The sequence below is a fragment of the Panulirus ornatus genome, chromosome 1, assembly GCF_036320965.1.
Source record: "Panulirus ornatus isolate Po-2019 chromosome 1, ASM3632096v1, whole genome shotgun sequence".
NCBI classification, from domain to species: Eukaryota; Metazoa; Arthropoda; class Malacostraca; order Decapoda; family Palinuridae; genus Panulirus; species Panulirus ornatus.
The window spans coordinates 91,388,536-91,406,048 of record NC_092224.1 but is presented as its reverse complement, the minus strand read 5'-3'; the positions used below and the strand labels follow the sequence as shown (position 1 = coordinate 91,406,048).

The following is a 17,513-nucleotide window of genomic DNA, read 5'->3' as shown; positions in this document are numbered from 1 at the left end:
CAATTTGCGAGGCAAATCGACCTCCACCAAGATAGCGATGTATACACAGAGGCGACAAAGCAAGACGCATCATCTGGCAAGAGCGAGTGAAACCCTAGAATAAGACTTGACGTTGACGATGAGAATATCCACAATATGAAGATACAGAATAACGGATCAAACGCGACGACGGAACCCGAAAATGATTAAAGGTACCGTAGATCTTCAGACGGGTTGAGGAATGTGACAATGTTAACTTAGAAAAAAAATAGAATATACAGCAAAACCGTTTGATGGGAAGGGGTTCAGCCAGAACTGCACTGGATATATGTACTTCATATTTTCCATTTCACTAACCTCTCTACATTTCATCATCATATCCTCAGCCATATAAGGCACTCATAGCCTCCAGTACAAAAACAGAAACAAGAAATATATACCAATTTATGGTGTAGTACAAAGCCCAGTCATATACTATCAAACCATACTTAAATATATCGAACATAATCCCACACAATATCGTACTTTTTCATGATTGATGCAGTACCAATAATAGTCACATCACTCATCAGACCATTAAGAAGATCATACCAAAAAAAAGTATTCTTATATCTTTTTCAGTTACCTTATAACCAGTGCAGGTCAACTTATACATATATAATTCAACGCACGTCCTTGACGGTGTCATAAATACATATAACATCATACAATCTTCAGTACATAATCGCCATCTCAACCACATAGCATGTATCCAGATCAACATAGCCATAGACCATCATCTCAAGTACGATGAATACCTAGAATAATACTTACGTTGACGACAGTAGCGGAGGTGGAGGCAAGTTTATTGACGATGTTGCGCTACACCGAAGTGACAGAGCCGCCGTGGCAGATGGTTCTGGTGACGCTGTTGTAACTGTCACTTATGGTGAATGATGTATGGTTATTTCTCGTTTGTGCGGGTTTACGGGTGTTAGGGTGTCGCTGCGAGAGATTTTTCTCTGTCATACCTCCTCAGTACCATATATGCCAGTCATCATATCTCATCAGTACCATATATGCCAGTCATCATACCTCATCAGTACCATATATACCAGTCATCATATCTCATCAGTACCATATACATCAATCATATCTCATCAGTACCATATATGCCAGTCACCATATCTCTTAAGTACTATTTTATCTATTTGGGCGCTACAACAGTTTAGTCATATTCCTTCTTCAGCCAAGGTATCAGTCAGTTCATTCATCACTATCTTAACAACCCGAACCGTTCGAGGGTCATGTATATGTACAGTGAGAGGGTGTACGGTCTTATATAACTCTTGAACACATGAAGGTGTTCAAGTGTTCGTTTTGATGGTTATAACTTGACGCTGACAGTTTTTATGATCCTGGCTGTGCCTCTAACCAGTACACACAACGAAGTAGTGCCTTTAACCAGTACACACAACGAGTCAGTGACAGTAACCAGTATACATAACGAGGCGGTGATAGTAACCGGTACACACAACGAGGCGGTGACAGTAACCAGTACACACGAGGCGGACAGTAATCAGTACACACAACGAGGTGGACAGTAACCAGTACACACAACGAGGCGGTGACAGTAACCAGTACACACAATAAGGCAAAAGCTTGGGTGTTTACTATTTGTTACTACTATTTATGTATTATGGGCAGAGAGTTTTACGCTCGTGTTGCCCCGTCTCTTACCTCTCAATATGTACAATGTCTTTACTACTATGTATGTCTTTCTAACGTGAGCCAGGTACCCATTTTATCGGCCAACTCTTAAGGGAGGATGAACAGCTGGGTAGACTGTGGACCGGCTGCCGCAACTATGATTCGAACCTATGCGGGTATTACACTACGGAGGGCCTGTATGTGTGATTGCATACATACATGGTAGTAAAAGACATAGTACATATACGGGGCAACACGAGTGTGAAAATTCTTTCCTCGTATTACAAAATAGTAATCACACAAACCATAGTAATAGTAAAGAAAACCTAGGTTTTGTGTTTTGTAACGTTGATCATTCACTGTTAGGACGACTGATTTCAATTTGTCTGTGAACTTTGAGTTGTTATATTCCTTTAAGACTGCGAGTGAAAAACTTAGAATAGAATTTGTTCATCTTTAAAACCGCAAGCAAAATGTACATAAACAAAATCGAACATGGCAGGGATAGCCTAATTCAAATGGAGACAATATTCCTTCGAATTGATTCAAAAGCTGAAATACTGATGTTAGCACATTTCTACGCAGTACATAAATATTACTTTTAAAATCCAAGTAACATATGTCACCGAAGAGATCTTTCGTCCTTTTTCTTACTATATCACGTTTGGTTGAGTACAAAGACCCGACAAAGTCATAAAAGACGATTGATAGAATAATCAAACTACTCTTGTTAAAGTGTTCACTATCATATGAAACTCAAGTTTCCTAGGCTTGGTCAGTTGTGTCAACATAGAAAAAGGGAATCTTTTCTTTATACTAGGAGAAGAGTTCAAAGAAGACAGAGAAAAACTTACATCTAATTGAGAAGATAAGGACGAGATAAAAAAAAACTATAGATAAATACTTAAAGTTATGTATATGAGAGGAGCGAGGGGAGGCGAAGCCTAGCTTGAATGATAAGCAGTTGCCGACCAGTTTGATCCAGCAGCCGAACGAAGTTCAAGGTCAAATAATTGCACTGTCATCGAGCACAGACACTCTTGAGGCGATGACTGTACGTTATGATGGTACATGTTACCCCTTTCCCCCCCGTGCGGTGCTATTTGGCCTGAGCTCTAACCTAGATCATCCTGACAAGTATGTGTGTGCGTGCCATAGAGCCAACAACTGAAAACAGGTTCCCGCGCAAGGTAAGCTCGTCCCCGGACTACTTCGTCTTCTCCAGGAACTTGTATTACGAGTTTGAATGTTCATTTCATGGTGTTTGGGTTACATGTCCTCTAACTACTTTAAGGTAACCTAAAACTTTATTCCTCTAGAATAAATACCAGTGACCTTTTTATTTTTATCTCAGGTTTTCACGCCGTGTTGAAAATAAATTAAGCCTTTGTTGTTTCTAGTCTGCAGTACTGGATTTCATTTGTTGTCGGGTTATCTGCAAGGATCAACGTAGGACTGCGACAAAAATAGGCTATGAAGGTTCTTCATGGTGCATTGGTTAGCGTTATTGATCATGAACCAACGCATGCCGCTTGGGTTCAAATCCTGGGCGGGACAGTTGGCCCACATCCATCCCAGGTGTTCATCTATTTGCAGCTAGCCGGTAAATGGGTGACGAATACACAGGAGTATATGTTAAAGGAGAGTATATATATATATATATATATATATATATATATATATATATATATATATATATATATATATATGTATATATATATATATATATACATATATATATATATATATTAATAGACGAAGCAACACGAGGGTAAGCTGTCTCTCCGTGATGCACAAACAGTATTTGCATTGTTATTTACAGTTGCCATACTATGAATAAACTTAACCAATTTTACATAGAGTGTCTAAGGCATATTAGCCAAAATATTAGCCCATCTAAAGGGAAATGAAAGATGAGCGTCAGAAAGCTTCATAATGCCTGGTCACGTGATACGTTACCACTTAGCATTATCCCGAGCAGGTTAACATCCATTCTAGTCACGCAAGGGTTCAAACAAAAATGATGTAGAGGTAAAGTTTTTATAACTATTCTCATATTGTCTCTCTTCGTCAATCCAGAACAGCTTTAGTCGATTTCTTACTGAATTGGTTCTTATCCGACTTCCTCATCGAAATTATTATTATTGTGATTGTTATTATTATAACTATCATTATCATTGTTACCATGATTATTATTATTATTATTATTATTATTATTATTACTATTATTATTATTATTATTGTTATTTTTATTATTATAATTATTATTATTATCTTCATTATTATTATTATTTTTATTATTATTATTATTATTATGGAAACCTTTTTGTTCACGCAAAAATCAAATACCCAAAAATCAATGACCAATGATATTTCGGCTGTCTTAGTTCACCGCACATTTTGGTATGCTGAGATCGTTTACATTAAACCTGATAAGCCTAATCATTATGATAATCTCTTAACTTTAATATCAATATGCCAAACAGTCATAAAGGAAATTCATATAGAAACTGATGTAAAAGAAAGAAAAAAAAAATGACGACTGCATAGGTTATCCAATATTGCATCATTATGAACATTTGTGGCTCACCAAAGAACCCTGAACGTAACTTAGTTCCATCCTTGTTTTCATTTCATTCTTACGTTGATGAAGGGCCCAGTAACGGGCATGGGTTCTTACCGAGGTCGGCTTTAAAGGGCAAAAAATAATCTAGAAGTTTTGAGGAGAGAAAAATCCGGCTTCGAAATGAATAAGAATGTTTATACAAATGTTCTAGAAAACGTGAAAAAGGAGTGAAGAAGGGGGTGAAGACAAGATGCGGAGAGTTGTATGGTATATATAGAAACGTATTTAGTCTCGCCTATATATATATATATATATATATATATATATATATATATATATATATATATATATTTTTTTTTTTTTTTTTTTTTTTTTTTATACTTTGTCGCTGTCTCCCGCGTTTGCGAGGTAGCGCAAGGAAACAGACGAAAGAAATGGCCCAACCCCCCCCCCCCCCCACATACACATGTACATACACACGTCCACACACGCAAATATACATACCTACACAGCTTTCCATGGTTTACCCCAGACGCTTCACACGCCTTGCTTCAATCCACTGACAGCACGCCAACCCCTGTATACCACATGACTCCAATTCACTCTATTTCTTGCCCTCCTTTCACCCTCCTGCATGTTCAGGCCCCGATCACACAAAATCTTTTTCACTCCATCTTTCCACCTCCAATTTGGTCTCCCTCTTCTCCTCGTTCCCTCCACCTCCGACACATATATCCTCTTGGTTAATCTCTCCTCACTCATTCTCTCCATGTGCCCAAACCATTTCAAAACACCCTCTTCTGCTCTCTCAACCACGCTCTTTTTATTTCCACACATCTCTCTTACCCTTACGTTACTTACTCGATCAAACCACCTCACACCACACATTGTCCTCAAACATCTCATTTCCAGCACATCCATCCTCCTGCGCACATCTCTATCCATAGCCCACGCCTCGCAACCATACAACATTGTTGGAACCACTATTCCCTCAAACATACCCATTTTTGCTTTCCGAGATAATGTTCTCGACTTCCACACATTTTTCAAGGCTCCCAAAAATTTTCGCCCCCTCCCCCACCCTATGATCCACTTCCGCTTCCATGGTTCCATCCGCTGACAGATCCACTCCCAGATATCTAAAACACTTCACTTCCTCCAGTTTTTCTCCATTCAAACTCACCTCCCAATTGACTTGACCCTCACCCCTACTGTACCTAATAACCTTGCTCTTATTCACATTTACTCTCAACTTTCTTCTTCCACACACTTTACCAAACTCAGTCACCAGCTTCTGCAGTTTCTCACATGAATCAGCCACCAGCGCTGTATCATCAGCGAACAACAACTGACTCACTTCCCAAGCTCTCTCATCCCCAACAGACTTCATACTTGCCCCTCTTTCCAGGACTCTTGCATTTACCTCCCTTACAACCCCATCCATAAACAAATTAAACAACCATGGAGACATCACACACCCCTGCCGCAAACCTACATTCACTGAGAACCAATCACTTTCCTCTCTTCCTACACGTACACATGCCTTACATCCTCGATAAAAACTTTTCACTGCTTCTAACAACTTGCCTCCCACACCATATATTCTTAATACCTTCCACAGAGCATCCCTATCAACTCTATCATATGCCTTCTCCAGATCCATAAATGCTACATACAAATCCATTTGCTTTTCTAAGTATTTCTCACATACATTCTTCAAAGCAAACACCTGATCCACACATCCTCTACCACTTCTGAAACCGCACTGCTCTTCCCCAATCTGATGTTCTGTACATGCCTTCACCCTCTCAATCAATACCCTCCCATATAATTTACCAGGAATACTCAACAAACTTATACCTCTGTAATTTGAGCACTCACTCTTATCCCCTTTGCCTTTGTACAATGGCACTATGCACGCATTCCGCCAATCCTCAGGCACCTCACCATGAGTCATACATACATTAAATAACCTTACCAACCAGTCAACAATACAGTCACCCCCTTTTTTAATAAATTCCACTGCAATACCATCCAAACCTGCTGCCTTGCCGGCTTTCATCTTCCGCAAAGCTTTTACTACCTCTTCTCTGTTTACCAAATCATTTTCCCTAACCCTCTCACTTTGCACACCACCTCGACCAAAACACCCTATATCTGCCACTCTGTCATCAGACACATTCAACAAACCTTCAAAATACTCATTCCACCTCCTTCTCACATCACCGCTACTTGTTATCACCTCCCCATTTACGCCCTTCACTGAAGTTCCCATTTGCTCCCTTGTCTTACGCACCCTATTTACCTCCTTCCAGAACATCTTTTTATTCTCCCTAAAATTTACTGATAGTCTCTCACCCCAACTCTCATTTGCCCTCTTTTTCACCTCTTGCACCTTTCTCTTGACCTCCTGTCTCTTTCTTTTATACTTCTCCCACTCAATTGCATTTTTTCCCTGCAAAAATCGTCCAAATGCCTCTCTCTTCTCTTTCACTAATACTCTTACTTCTTCATCCCACCACTCACTACCCTTTCTAAACAGCCCACCTCCCACTCTTCTCATGCCACAAGCATCTTTTGCGCAATCCATCACTGATTCCCTAAATACATCCCATTCCTCCCCCATATGGTATCAGAAATTTTCTCACATTGTCCTCCTCTATGTGGAGAAGAAATGAGGAGAGGCTACAGAATCTAATGGTACATCACAAGAACTAAGAACTAAACAAGGAATGGGTCCCGAAAAATTAGGTTGGATGGCGGGAGCATTTCCCTCACCAGCAGAAGACACGAGTCATGATACACTGTCTGGTGATGGCCAGGGCTGTGTGCTGCGCCCCAGCCTCGCAACAAGGGGCTCCATGTACCTGCCACGTGTTCACACGCACACGTGCAGCCCCCTCTCCCCACCGCCAGCCCCAATCCCCCACCCTCACTAATGACGGCGGTGTCGGCGGCCTCGGAGACAGGGTTGTACCCGTCACTAGGCCAACTGCTCACCTCCCCCGCCGCGCAGCTCGGACCCTAGATAATGTAGTCTCGTTAGTTCATAGTATGGTCAATGACTTCGTTAAGCAGGTGGCCAAGGGCATCGTATGTTTTTATTGATAGAAATGATAAGATTGAGCTTGGAACCTGCATTTCGTCAGGTGCTTTCGATGACGATGTGGTAACACTGTGATTGCGGGTGGTGGCTGTGAGGGGAGCGAGGGTGGACAGGAGGCGATGATACGGGTTCAGACCAATTTCATTTAGGCTTCATTTTTCGAACCCCCTGCTGCTTCCTACGCTGATTTTTTTTTTCTATTTCTCTTCAAGACTATCGGAATAGCTATCTGCCTCACTGTCATATGCTGGTCATATTATATGCTTGATATTCGGTATTTCTTGATCCATTTCCCAGCGAATCTCAGTGGAGTTTTCATTTGACTTCTGAGGGATGCATTACCGGCCGTTTATGGAGCAGAGGTTGGCACTGCCTTGGTTCGAATCCTGGACAGGGCAGCCTGCTCCTAGACAGACCCAGCTGCTCTTACTGTCATTTAGATTAATGGTGACTAAGGTAATATATATATATATATATATATATATATATATATATATATATATATATATATATATATATATATTCGCCATTTCCCGCGTTAGCGAAGTAGCTTTAAGAACAGGGGACTGAGCCTGAGAGCTTATATCCTCACGTAGCCGCCTTCTCTGTTTCTTCTTTTGGAATTGAGAGGGTGAAGGCATGTACAGAGCATCAGATTGGGGAAGAGCAGTGTGGTGTCAGAAGTGGTAGAGGATGTATGGATCAGGTGTTTGCTATGAAGAATGTATGTGAGAAATACTTAGAAAAACAAATGGATTTGTATGTAGCATTTATGGATCTGGAGAAGGCATATGATGAAGTTGATAGAGATGCTCTGTGGAAGGTATTAAGAATATATGGTGTGAGAGGCAAGTTGCTAGAAGCAGTGAAAAGTTTTTATCAAGGATGTAAGGCATGTGTACGAGTAGGAAGAGAGGAAAGTGATTGGTTTTCAGTGAATGTTTGTTTGCGGCAGGGGTGCGTGATGACTCCATGGATGTTTAATTTGTTTATGGATAGGGTTAGGGAGGTGAATGCAAGAGTTTTTGTAGAGAAAGGCAAGTATGCAGTCTGTTATGAATGAGAGGGCTTGGGAAGTGAGTCAGTTGTTCGCTGATGATACAGCGCTGGTGGCTGATTCGGGTGAGAAACTGCAGAAGCTGGTGACTGAGTTTGGTAAAGTTTGTGAACGAAGAAAGCTGAGGGTAACTGTGAATAAGAGCAAGGTTATTAGGTACAGTAGGGTTGAGGGACAAGTCAATTGGGAGGTAAGTTTGATTGGAAAAAAAAAAAACTGGTGTAAGTGAAGTGTTTTAGATATCTGGGAGTGGATTTTTCAGCGGATGGAACCATGGAGACGGAAGTGAATCACAGGGTGGGGGAGGGGGCGAATGTTCTGGGAGCGTTGCAAGATGTGTGGAAGGCGAGAACATTATATCGGAAAACAAAAATGGGTATGTTTGAAGGAATAGTGGTTCCAACAATGTTATATGGTTGCGAGGCGTGGGCTATAGATAGGGTTGTGCGGAGGAGGGTGGATGTGTTGGAAATGAGATGTTTGAGGACAATGTGTGGTGTGAGGTGGTTTGATCGAGTAAGTAATGAAAGGGTAAGAAAGATGTGTGGTAATAAAAAGAGTGTGGTTGAGAGAGCAGAAGATGGTGTATTGAAATGGTTTGGTCACATGGAGAGAATGAGTGAGGAAAGATTGACCAAGAGGATATATGTGTCAGAGGTGGAGGGAACGAGAAGTGGGAGACCAAAGTGGAGGTGGAAGGATGGAGTGAAAAAGATTTTGAGCGATCGGGGCCTGAACATGCAGGAGGGTGAAAGGTGTGCAAGGAATAGAGTGAATTGGAACGATGTGGTATACCGGGGCCGACGTGCTCTCAATGGATTGAACCAGGGCATGTGAAGCGTCTGGGGTAAACCATGGAAAGTTTTGTGGGGCATGGATGTCTAAAGGGAGCTGTGGTTTCGCTCACATTACCAGCAGTTTGCAATTTACATAGTACAAACGCAGAGGTATATGAACACGAATATAGTACATGTGAACGCGCACTTCCATAGAACACATAATGTCCTTCAACAGCCAGGATTCGAACCCAGGACATTTTGCGTGGCATTCGGAAAGCTATCGGCTAGGCTGTGATTGCTCATAATAGGGAAATGACTTTTCGATTAGAAGTGATCGAGTACCCTTCGTGTCACATCCATGACCAACGGGGTCTACACCGGTCAAATCCCATCAGGTTCACTTTACCAGCAGTTAGCATTTTAAAGAACCTTACTGTACAAACGCGGGGGTATATGAACACGAGTATAGTGCATATGAACGCGCACTTTCATTGAACGCATAATACCCTCCAACAGCCAGGATTCGAACCCAGGACCTTTTGCGTGGTATTCGGGAACGCTAACGGCTAGGGTCTGATCACCCCTAATAGGGAAATGACTATTCGATTATAAGTAATCAAATATCCTTCGTCTCACATCCATTAGCAACTGGGTGTACACCGGTCAAATCCCATCAGCCTCACATTGCCAACAGTTAGGATTTTACAGAATCTTACTGTACAAACGCAGAGGTATGTGAACACGAATATAGTCATTTCCTTATTAGGGGTGGTCATTGCCTTGTGGTTAGCGTTCCCGAATACAACACAAAACGTCCTGGGTTCGAATCTTTTTAGAGAATGTATACTAGTATTTTCGTTGCTAGTGGTTACCGGCATCTGTGATAGTGTCGAGAGGAAGACAATAGGAAAACACTGGGATAGATGTGGTAGCCTGTGTCTTTAAGAGGATCTGACATCTCCACGATTAGAACTGGGTTCCCTTTAGATCGAATCTGACACCTTTAGATGGACTGGCGAAATATTTAGTAAAGGATTGGAACGTCCATTAGGGTTAGGAATCTGATGAATATCGATATCTTCCTTATACAACTGATTATATATGCTTGTTTTGCTGTCTGTTCCGGCGTTTCATCTAGGGAGAAATGCGTGAAGGTTGTGATTTTACTGGTTTTGAACTGTGTCGTCTATTTCAGGACCAAGACTTGTTGGTTTCCTTCCCTTTTTAGAAAATCAATTAATTGATAAGATAAAAGTGCCCATATTGTGGTGCTCATGTGATTTTTTTTTTTCTTTTTAGACTGGGAAACGAAGAGACAGTCTGGTGACGCGGAGAAAACAACAAAGAAATACGTAAGTTACATATATATATAATTTTCCTTACCTACCTACGCAAGCTTGTAATTGGTTTATATATAAATCTATTAACCAAATGGAAGGTCCGTATGATCCAAACAAGCCCCGGGTGGAGGGATGTCTTCGATTGTCCGAAGCGGCGGGACATTCGTTAGTCACTTTGGAACACCATCAGTGTCTGTTCCTATTTCAGTCGATAGACTGCGACGAAAGCGGTACGAATTGATTCCTAAAACGTTAACCAATTTGGTCTAATGTGCTTTTACTTTAGGATAATCCATCCCTCTTGATTCAAAGCACTACACGCTTTGTTGGGATTTAAGACTGTGGGTTAGGTGGTGGTGGTACAGCTTAAGACTCGTTTTCTATATCTGCTCTTCAGAGAGTAAGGCATCACCTGCGGATTTGCCAAGAGACTTACGTCCCTCTCGGAATAATGGTTACTTTTCTGGTAGGGGGATCCTAACCGTTCACTGGATCTCCGTGGTGCAGCGGTTAGCGATGATGATCGCGACGCATTAACAGGCTGCCCGGAGGGTCGAGCGCATGGGTTGCGGCATTCGGTTCACTGTCAACCCAGCTGTTCATCTTCCTCTAGACCCGGGTTGCTTGATAAACTGCGTCCCTGGCTTAGGTTAGGATATATATATATATATATATATATATATATATATATATATATATATATATACACTGAATATTGTCTGAATGAATACCATATATGATTTAACTCTATCAATAAATACATAACTGAATAAGGATAAATTACCATTTTTTCTCTATAATTATTATTACTACTGTGCGTCAAACTACAGCGCTTCGTTAACTAAGCATGTTTTATGCCCACGCCACGAACTCTGTGCTCCCCGACCTGTAATGATGATGCTGGGTGACTGACGCACGTCGGGAGTATTTTGAAACCCAACAACAGCCATGTTGAGTTGCCAGCGAACGCCGGACACCCAATACATTACTTCGCATTCCACACCTTCCACCCATCTTCTCTTCATTTTGGTCCTATCCTTACCATACTATTGATGCGAGTGATGACTGTAGCAGTGACTACAATGATAGCACTGGTGGTAATGAAAGTAATCATAGGATTAATGATAGTAGATATTACTTGATGATAATATCAGTGGCAGGAAGTAATTAATACCTTGTTGGATGGTTGGTTGTTTGAGCTTCGGGCCTGATCGACTGTCAAGGTCGTATAGTCCGTCAACGTCATGTTATGGGAGCCAACTGAAGACCTGAACATGCTCGTCAAGCACGTCTTTACCCTCTATCCCCTACTCGAAATGCCAACTTTGACGGCCTGGGAGAGCTCAATGGCCATCACTACGTGGTTTCTATAACTTTCTCTAAGATAGGTTTGTCGCTCAGCTGGCCGGGACATCCCGCCCCCGTGTTGCGTGCTGAACGCATAGCGGAGGTTTTCTGGAATGGAGTCCTACATCCCATCTTGTTTCAAATCTTTCTCCCCCAATCCTAGTTTGATGGTTTCTGCTCTGACGCCTATTGCAACAGGCACAATGCCTCCACAGGCTATGAAATTCTATCTCCTACCCCTGAATTTCTCTACAATTTCTCTTCTTGATCACTGAAAAAGCTGTTTTTCGTAAAGTCAAACGAATCTTCTTGAAAGGAAAGGGTGCTGACTCCACTCTACCCACAAATCTTCTCTGGTCCTCAACCAAACTCCATTAACATTTGTTGTTCAACCTCTCCTCTTCTTCCCCGACCTGGTCAATGCATATATATATATATATATATATATATATATATATATATATATATATATATATATATATATATATATATATATATATATATATATATAGCTAACCTACCAACTGATGAAGCTACGCTGTTTGGTAATTGCTTCTCAAACTCAAGTCTGGGTGATTCTTCATCTTATCCTCCGCCACCATCCTCCACACGCTGAACCTATACCATCTCATGTAAATTCCTTGAGCAAGTTCATCCAAGTACCTTCTCGGCTCCGGTTAGACACGGTGCCAGATGGCATACCTTCACGAGCCTTAGGGGAGTGTGCCTCTGAGCTGGCTCTGGTCCTTGCTCGCCTGTTTCGCCTCTGTTGTAGAAAGGGACTTTTCCTTTCTCATGGAAGCATGCCTTGGTGTAGGCCAAGTCCCTCTGAAAGGAGACTGCTCGAAACCTTCCAACCCTCGCCCCATTGTTTTCACCTCCGCTGTCTCCAAATTGTTTTCAAATATTCAACTCAGTGTCTCAAACACTTATTAGAATCCCATTCCCTTCTTTCTGACCCCCAGCATGGGTTTCACAGTTCTACTTTTGATGGTGATCCCTCCTACGTGACTCACCATTGGTCCATCTCTCTGAGGGATTATGGTAAGATTTATATTATAGCTCTCGACATCTCGAAAGCATTTAACAGGGTGTTGCATAAGTCTTTGCCCTCTGAACTCCTCTCCTTTGTTTTTTTTTTTTTTTATGTTTCTCCCTGTTCCTTGATTCAGTAGCTTCGTCTTTAGTCGTTGTATTGCAGTCGTCAGTGATGGAGCAACTTCTCCCCACGCCCTTACCCTACCAACAGAGGTATTCCTCTGAGTACTGTCCTGTCACCTACTCTCTTTCCTCTCTCCAGAAATGATCCCTCTTCAATGTCTAACCCAGCTCACTCTTCTGCTGGTGATTTTGATTAACACTTTCCTTCCCGTTCTCCGTCTCGTTCTGTTTCTCATTAATTCTATTATCACCTCTCCAACCTTTCCTTCCTTGATTCTTCTGGCATCACCTCTCTCCAACTTTTCCTTTCTTTACGCTACGATGTTGCCGTACACACACACTCTCTCTCTCTCTCTCTCTCTCTCTCTCTCTCTCTCTCTCTCTCTCTCTCTCTCTCTCTCTCTCTCTCTCTCTCTCTCTCTCTCTCTCTCTCTCTTCTGTAGGTATCATTTTGGCCATTATTCTCGTGAACTGTGTGCATGGGTTCCCCAACCCCAAAGTTTTGGCCTAGTGGCATGCGTTTGGCCGCTGCTTCCCACAGTTTCTATGTGAACGTCTGGCCAGTCGAGGACCGACCGTTATGATACCTCCTTCTCCCGAACAACTAAGATATGGAATCTCTTCCTCCTCTCACCTTTCCCCTCTTCATATAACCTTCCTACTCTGAAGCGGCAGGTCTACAGACGCCTGGGGAACCATAGCTGATATCAAATGATTTTTCTGTCACTTTTTCTCTTTCGCTCTAGACGACCTTCCACTGGAGGAGGTTTTACCTGTCTTCTTAGTCGCTATAAAGCAATGATAATCATCAGGGACTTGAGTCACTACGCTGGTCATAGGAGAGGATAGCTACTGGAGGAAGGCCAGGATATATCCAATCGTTTTACCAACTTGGCAAAAAACATTGTAGTCAACTCGTTGCACCGTCTCGCCTATAGTTGAACGTGACGGTACGAGCTGTAAGGACGAGAGTGCGACCTTTGAACACGACGGTACGACCCTCGTCTCATAATGTTCCAGGCCTTAGACTCGAGTCTTGTCTTCCATGTGATGCCACGAAGTAACATGTTTTCCCTTACATCATAAATCATTTCGTGTATTGTTTGCTGCCTTTCTCATCCTGAGCCTCAAATGTCGTATGGCCGAGTTCGGTATGAGGTACGGATAATCCACTCACTCAGGTCTACACTACACCTTGACATACAGGAGGGAATCCTTATGGCAAAACTGGACGTTACTCTAAGTTGGATGTGAACTGTGGAACGTTGGTTATTACGAACGCTTGCGGAAATGAAATGATCGAAATATGAATAATTGTAAACGTCTGTAAACAGTTATACAGAAGTCAGTGTTTCTGTACGTTTATTGGCTTTGATTAGATATCATTATCTGTCGTTCAGCCAACGTCCGGGACACACACACGTCTGATAAATACAAAAAAATTCAAATAAATATAACTTTCGTGCACGTATGGTTGTTGTTGAATTTGATCATAATCAACAAGTAAACGTTATAAAGTCATGTATGGTAAACACGTGAGGGGTTTAATGGTTCTGGCCGACTCACATTATCGAATCAGAATTAATTCCACGCGTCCCCCACACACACATACGACGAAAATAAAGCCAAAAGGACAGGTATGTATATCACCGTGTCTAAACGGCACTCAGCATCTGCAGGCCAACGAGGAAGGATTTGTCACATATTGTCATTCTGCTTACAGTCGTTGCTCTTAGAAAGACACACCATCACCAAGCTGGATATCGGCTGCTGTCATGTGACGCTCGGCCCTCCGACTGTATGGGTATAACGTGTTTTATCTCTGGTATGACCAGTGCCTATAACATCTGTCTGATTACGGGTCACGTGGGGTGGAAGATGGAGCAGCTCTCTTCCCTGGCGGAGGAGTCTTGGTTAGTGGGAGGGCCGGTCCTCTGGTGTGTGTGTGTGTGTGTGTGCCATCACAGGCTTGGGTGGCACGTGTTGTGTCTGATGTAACGCATTATACAAGACCCAGCAGCGGTGGGTTATAGACCCCCGACGTGGGTGACTAGCTGGAGCCGCGACCAAAACTATGTCAAGTTTTCTGCACTTGGCACACAAGGCTCGGTGCTGTGTGCCACACTGGGGGTGCAATCGCTGTGCCACTTTCAAAAAAAAAAAAAAAGGAGAAAATATGAAATAAGACATTCGCTTAGATTATGAAATCAGACTAAGGAGAAAGTTATGATCTTCACAAGATGGTTGAGGACCGGCAGCCAGAAATTTACGAAAGGATGATGATCAACAGAAGACTCCAAGGAAGGCGAAGATCATCATAACGCACAGCTGTTTGTAGTCAGACACAACAGAGGAACCACTCGGGCGATAACAATAGCCACGGAAGTAACGGTGTCAGCAGTTCGATAATTACGAACTCGGACGCACGGGTCGTGTACACAGGACGTATGCACTCTTACAAGTACCCTTAACACCTGAAGAAGTTGTTAAAGAATTACCGGATGGTGGTTATAACTTGACTTCTGGCAGTCGTAATGACCCGAGCACTTCATAAGTTCAAGCCCAAATAACCAGTCTGATAAGGCAAGATACTAATGCCTTTGGTAAGGTACAACATTCTGAGCAAAGTTTAAACATGTTAAGCCATTGTTTTACATAATGACAAAAATAATATATATATATATATATATATATATATATATATATATATATATATATATATATATATATATATATATCTTTTTTTTCAAACTATTCGCCATTTCCCGCATTAGCTAGGTAGCGTTAAGAACAGAGGACTGGGCCTCTGAGGGAACATCCTCACCTGGCCCCCTTCTCTGTTCCTTCTTTTCGAAAATTAAAAAAAAAAAAAGAGGGGAGGATTTCCAGCCCCCCGCTCCCTCCCATTTTAGTCGCCTTCTACGACACGCAGGGAATACGTGGGAAGTATTCTTTCTCCCCTATCCCCAGGGATAATATATATATATATATATATATATATATATATATATATATATATATTGGAAAGGATCACAATTTTGCGCGCGATCAAGCATATTCCTGAGTCCATTGGGAAAATGAAACACGATAGGCTCCCAAGTGCACTTTCGTGCAACGAAGAACGTAGCTAGGACGCCATTGTTGTACCTTAACAGAGGCATTATATATATATATATATATACATATATATATATATATATATATATATATATATATATATATATATATATATATATATATATATGATATTTCTTTAGACGTTCACATGATTGTTGATTGTGCTATCAAGTGACGGAAAAAATCAATATATCACCCGCAAATATGGAAGTTTAACTCGTCTGTATCCATTTCTGACTTCGTGACCAAATTAGCAGTCGTAGTCAATAATTGCATTGTAAATTAAGAACGACTATGTTATGAAATTTATTTTCTAATGACGGGCCGCCAGTCTGACAACTATCATGATAAGGTTTGGTGACACCAAACTACATAATCGACTCTATAAGAATAAAGTATTGGCTTATTAGGACGATTCCTTGTACTATCAACACATACAACCCAAGATTTACGTTAGCTGTTTCCCACTGCACATACACGAAATAAATAGTTAAACCAGGTTGGGGTGCATTAACAAGTAATTTTTCATTTGTTCGTCCTCGGTACATTAATCTTTATAAAGCTGTTTATATATAGTAATCACCTTGGTATAGAGGAAGAAGCTGATCAGAGCAGCGAAAGGCAGGAGAGCAGCACTTGTTAACACAAGTGCTGCTCTTTTGCACTCCAGGGGTTGACTTGGTGCACTCACAGTGACTGACTGCCACTGCGCAAATACCAGCGGCGAAATCGGAGTAAACCAAGTGTATCACATGATATCAGATTTGATGGCCATGAACTGGTAAAGCCAGGAGAAATGAGGGCGTCAGACACAATGAAAAAAAAAAAAAAAGATTGGAGGTAGGTTGTTTGGCTCGGATTTATGCCTAACGGTTGCCAAGGTCATTAAGGCTGTCAAAGTCAAATATTATTTACCATCCGAATAATTTCTCACACCTCCAGGTGTTAAAGATAATTCTAAGACCCTATACAGTCTTCATATGTAAGTGGTTGTTGTTACTCAAGGGGAAGGGAGTATTAATCCCAAGTGTCAACAAAGTGGGAAGCTAAGGGAAAAGGTTGAACGGAAGAATTTAAAAGATTAGAAAAGGAAATACAAAAGGAAGCAGGAAGTAGGCAGTGCAGTCTAACAAGTGGAGACCATGTTAACCCATGGCTTGATATTGCACTCCATCGCTTTACCCCTATCATCCCTTCTCCAACCACCGCCGCTCACCCCACTTTCTTAAAACATCGAGGCTGGGTGAAGACGCCACTGTTTTTCTACCCTCTTTTGTAGGTCGGGCCACATTTAGAAAGATGTAGCCCGGGGTGTCCAAGCCGGTGCTACGCTTACTGTTCCCCCTAGAAACCAAGAGAGTTTTAATTTTAG

The 17,513-nt window shown here is 41.7% G+C and overlaps 1 pseudogene; it reads left to right on the top strand.

Annotated features, from left to right (window-relative positions):
* Positions 1-17,513, top strand: part of LOC139750869 (organic cation transporter protein-like) — a 249,495-nt pseudogene that overhangs the window by 20,587 nt on the left and 211,395 nt on the right.